A 5,861-nucleotide genomic window follows, 5' to 3' on the forward strand; every position below is an offset into this window, starting at 1 on the left:
CATCATCATCCCATCATCATCCATATCCATACCATCCATCCATCCATCCATCTCCATCCATCCATCCATCCATCCCATCCATCCATCCATCCATTCCCATCCATCCAATCCATACCGATCCATCCATCCATCGCATCCATCCATTCCATCGCATCCATCCATCCATTCATCCATCATCTAATCCATCCATCGATCCATCCATCCATCCATCCATCCATCCAATCCATTCCCATCCATCCATCCCATCCATCATCCACTCCATGCCATCCATCCATTCCATCCATCCCATCCATCATCCATCCATCATCGCATCATCCAATCACCATCCATCCATGCCATCCCAAATCCCATCCATATCCATCATCATCCACCATCCATCATCCATCCATCCATCATCCAATCCATCCATCCATCCCATCCATATCGCATCCAATCCATCGCATCCATCCATCCAATCCATCTATCCAATCCATCCATCCATGCACCATCCATCATACATTCATCATCGCCCATCCATCCATACCATGGCCGAGTCCATCCCATCCATCCAATCCATCCAACCTTCCATCCATCCATCCATCATCCTATCCATTCATCCATCCCTCCATCCATCCATCCATCCATCCATTCCATCCATGCATCCATTCCATCCATCCATCCATCCATCCATCCATCCATCCATCCATCCATCCATCCAATGCCATCCATCCATTCCATCCATCCATTTCCAATCCATCCATCCATCCATCCATCCATCCATCCATCCATTCCAATCCATCCATCCATCGACGATCCATCATCATCCCATCCATCCATCATCCATCCATCCCATCCATCCATCCATCCAAATCATCAATCCAACCTTGTGTAATTTATATATCTTTGTGTATGTTTTTGTAATAGTTTGTGTGCACATAAAGGTATTAACATAAACATACTGAATTATGCTATATATATTTATATTATAATTATAACTATACATAGATATTTGCTGATCTTTGTCCAACCTTGCTTGATAACAAAAACGTGGTAAATTACCCTAGTGTGGAAAATAGATATCTAAGACTGATATCGTAATTACCATCTTCCTAGCGAGAATTATGTCTAAGCAATGAATGACTGCGATCAATCAATATAACAAAATCTGTAAGAAACTAAGCGTCTCAAACCTCGCATAATTGCAGTAGAAACATGCGGTGGGGGGGGGGGGGGGGGAAATATGCGGTAGAAATTATGCAGTAGAAAGTAGGCCGCAGTTAAATGCGCAGACGGAGAGCACGAATCTACTCTAAAGAATATTTAAAAATGAAGAAGAAAGGATCAAGTACGCAAGCACTCAGAGAACAGTCCAACTGAAAAAGGATCACACTGGCTTGTTGGTGGCCGTGCTGTGTGCCGAACGCCTCCGTTAATGTACGCGATAGATAGAGAACGAACCGTGATTAGGTGATCACAAGCTCTAGCTAAACACGAAACCGGCAGCACAACCCATGCCAGCCGCGATCCGGTGACGTCCTTGCGTCGGTTTCGTCTGCTTCCAGTGACGGCGACATCTGCTCAAGGCGAACAACGTTGACGATGTTATTAAGCCTGGTGTGGCTACACGATGCTCTGTGGGCGGACCATAACACGAAAAAGCTTCGACTGGACATCAATCACTAATGAACTCGAAAGCAAACGTCCGAGCAGTAGAATATGCCAGGTAAGAGGCGTGATACTGTGTGTGTGATGTGTGGTGTGGTGTGGTGTGTGGTGTGTGTGTCGTGTGGTGTGTGTGTGTGTGTGTTGTGTGTGTGTGTGTGGTGTTGTGTATGTGTGTGTGTGTGTGTGTGTGTGTGTGTTGTGTGTGGTGTTGGTATGTGTGTGTGGTGGTGTGTGGTGTGTGTTGTGTGTGTGCTGTGTGGTGTGTGTGTGTGGTGTGTGTGTGTGTGTGTGTGTGTGTGTCGCGCGCGCGTATAAGGTCCCGTTATGTTTTAAACAAGAGTTGCTAAAAAAAGGTCAAGCGACGCATTAGTAATCAGGTTGTGTCCATGCTAAGCAGTCAAGGCATGTACCTGTCCGAAATGCATGCATGAGAATAACACTGGGATACAAACAACGCCTTGGCAAACCAAGAGAAACGTCCAAATGCGAAAGCAACCAGTTTTTTACCTGGAACAGTGGATGCAAAGTGGAAACTTTGCAGGATGTAGAGCGCGGCGCAAAAACCCAATGTGCAGCTCTTTGGCAATGTTTATTTTGTAGAAAGGGCACCCACGCGCGCGTCGTATCAAACTTATCGCATTGCAATCTAATAACATAAAGATTAATACTAGTTAGACTCTCACAGTGGTCCCTCTATAGTATTTTCTATGAATTGCCAATGCTGTCCTTATTATTTCCCATCCTAGAATTGACCTTTACATTCATCCACAAGTGAGGTGTCATATATAATCGTACGGCCCCCTATGATTATTCGTCTATGTATATATATTAGATTCCAATGGCTGTTTATGAACTCGTGTGTCCGAAGAGTGCTCAAACTACTACCATGAGTAAGAGCAATATATAGATAAAGTTAGTACGGACACGTAGACATTTTGACCTCTGTTTTATTGCCATACAGAACTGTTTTGTGTTGGAGCGAAAGCTCCACACCTCATCCATGCCTAATACAGAGGTATACAGGCCATTGTAGTGCCTCTCTGTATTAAAGGCAGCTGATTGAGTGGGTGGGGAGCCTTTTCGCTCCACACGAAAACAGTTCTGTACTGGCAATAAGACAGAGTCAAAATTTCTACCGTGTCCGTTATAAACTTGTATCTATATATGATATATAATATATATATCATATATCATATATATATATATTATTATATATATATATATATTATCGCTCTGACTGAAAAAAATCAACGGACTAGGGACCCCTGCCTCCCTGTCGTGACTGGCTTCGCCTGTGTCCCTCCAGTATTTCCGCTAAATCATGTATTGTCTCAGTTAACAATAGAAAAAAAAGTATCTTCCAAATAGTAAATAACATACAGTGAGCCCAACAGCCTGTAACTGTACTTCTGGGGTGGGTGGGGGAAGTCTGACCGGGAGTGCCCAAGAGCGTGTCATTCTAGAATTTGAGGGTTTGATATCAAATTGAACGACAGTTAAATACCAGCAACTAACACGGAAAGCACTCCAAAGCACATTCGAACCCTTCAAGTTCGCAATATTGGCAAAGCGGAATTATTTACAGTATTTCCTGTCAGCAGAAAAACTCTTTCTCGCTGCCTTCGCGTAACCTTTGCATCCTAATGAGAATTTTCAATTCTCAACTTGCTGTCTAGTAGGTTGCCAGTACTCCAGCAGTAAGCAATAAATATCCCTAAAATACCGTACTGTGCACTATATAGATATCTGATGACTGTTATAGCTGAACACTAAAAATCGTAGAAATAAATACAATTGTTTTAACGGTGGGCAATGCCGATGTGCTGTCCGGCTTTAATAATGCTAAGATACTTATTATTAATACTAACTAGTTTAATAAATTAGAATGTGTGCACAGGTCAACGCACGTGTGTGCGTAGCGGTGTGCGCGTGCGTGGTTGCGCTGTGCGTGGTGCGCGTGTGCGGTGTGTGACGTGCGTCGTGCGTGCGTGAACAGAAATAAATATTGCGAGAGAGAGAGAGAGAGAGAGAGAGAGAGAAGAGAGCAGAGAAGAGAGAGTGTGTGTTGTTGTGTGTGTGTGTGCGTGGTGTGTGTGACAAGTGTGTGTATAATATATATAGCGCCCGAGAAAGAGAATAATTGCGAAGGAGAGAGTGTGTGTATGTGTGTGCGTGCAGCGTGCGTGCGTGCGTGCGTGCGTGCGTGCATGCGTGCGTGCGTGAAGAGAAATATTGCGAGAGAGAGAGACAGAGAGAGAGAGAGAGAGAGAGAGAGAGAGAGAGAGAGAGAGAGAGAGAGAGAGAGAGAGAGAGAGAGAGAGAGAGTGTGTGTGTGTGTGAGAGAGAGGGAGCGCGAGGGAGAGGGTGAGAGTCACGGAGAGGGAGAGGGTAGGCGGGAAGGCGAGAGAAGTAACTATATTAGAAGGAATATGTGCATCCGTGCCTTGGGTGTACGTTTGTGCGGTACGTGGCGTTTGTCTGCGCGTGTGGACTGCGCATGCGTGTGCACATCTCCGTCTGCATTCCTCCCTCCCCCGTCCCTCCTCCTTTCTCTCCTCTTTCCTTTTCCTCCTCCGTCTCACTCCTTTCCCCTAGTGTTCCCTCCCCCTCTCGCGGATAGATCGCCACGCATCAGTTGCGCGTGAAAAGTTAGCCAGCAAATGGCTGGTTTTCAGTCTCAACTTTTTCATCCCCCCAAAGCACAAAATATGATTATACGGCTATAATACGCGTTTTCACAGTCACACAATCACACATACACACACACTAACGGACACGCACACGCGGGTATGGTCCGCACGCGCGCGTGCGCGTGTATTATAGGCGTAAATTCACATGTTTGGCCTCGGGGAGTGAAAAAGTTCGGCTGAAATACGGCCATTTACCTGCAAATGTTTTTCCACGCTTGACTGGTCATGGACGATACCATCAGCGAGAGGGGTGTGAGGCAGTGCGCAAGAAGAAACGGCGAGAGGCGAGTATAATATGTATATATAGCGCCCGAGAAAGAGAGAAAAATTGCGTGAGAGAGTGTATGTGTGTGTGTGCGTGCGTGCGTGCCTGCGCGCGTGAAGAGAAATATTGCGAGAGAGAGAGGCAGAGAGAGAGAGAGAGGGGGAGAAAGGAAGAGAGAGGGAGAGAGAGAGAGAGAGAGAGGAAGAGAGAGAGGGAGAGAGAGAGAGAGAGAGAGAGAGAGAGAGAGAAAGAGAGCGAGGGAGAGGGTGAGCGGGAAGGCGAGAGAAGTAACTATATTAGAAGGAATATGTGCATCCGTGTCTGTGTGTGTGCCGTACGTGCGTTTGTCTGCGCATGCGTGTGCACATCTCCGTCTGCGCATGCGTGTGCACATCTCGTCTGCGCATGCGTGGTGCACAACAGAGAGCAGACGCACGAAGACGGCCGTGAACTTATCTTTGTGGTTCGCTTTCTGGATGTGCCGATACGCGAGCAGCACGACAATGTTGCTGGGAATGCCGAGGATGACGATGAAGCTGAAAAACACCGCGTTCAGGAGATTGTGTTCCATAATCTCGTTAAACGGGATTACTAGGAAGTCCTGGCAGCTCAACGTCTTGTTGTTTCCAGGAGCCATTTCTCCGGCTTGATGAGATGATACGAGATGTACTTCCTTGTCAGTGCCACTCTCTTTCGCCTTCTTTCAATTTATTCCTCTACGTGCGAACGTGTACCTTTGCTCGTTCTCGCAACTAGTTTAGAAAACCCCGGGGGAAAACCGAACAGTGTGCAACGTGTGTCGTCGCATGCATTTATGGTAGAACTTGAGGACTGAAATCTATATCCTACCCTCGTTGCAAGTTCGCGGTTGCCTGGTTTTGAGCAATCTTTTATCAGCTAGTTTGCTGGGCACCTCGTGTATTCATGTTCACGCGGTGGTAATGCTCCGAGTATAAGATGAAAAATTGTCACGTGAGCCTCGTGCTCATTGTACGCATGCGTGGATTAATATTTCACATATGTATGTATCGTGATCAGATATATTGAAAAATAGACGTAACTGCCATCATTTATTCATGATCGCTACGTTTTGACAATTGGGTTAACAAAGAGCATAATTAGGAATATATACGTGCGACGTGATATCACGTTAGCTTCATTATTTGCCGTGATATCATGTTAGCTTCACTGTGCGCTGTGATACCATGTTAGCTTCACTGTGCGCTGTGATACCATGTTAGCTTCATTGTGCGCTGTGATAC

The sequence above is a fragment of the Priapulus caudatus genome, unplaced genomic scaffold (genome assembly GCF_000485595.1).
Source record: "Priapulus caudatus unplaced genomic scaffold, Priapulus_caudatus-5.0.1 Scaffold548, whole genome shotgun sequence".
Classification (NCBI taxonomy): domain Eukaryota; kingdom Metazoa; phylum Priapulida; class Priapulimorpha; order Priapulimorphida; family Priapulidae; genus Priapulus; species Priapulus caudatus.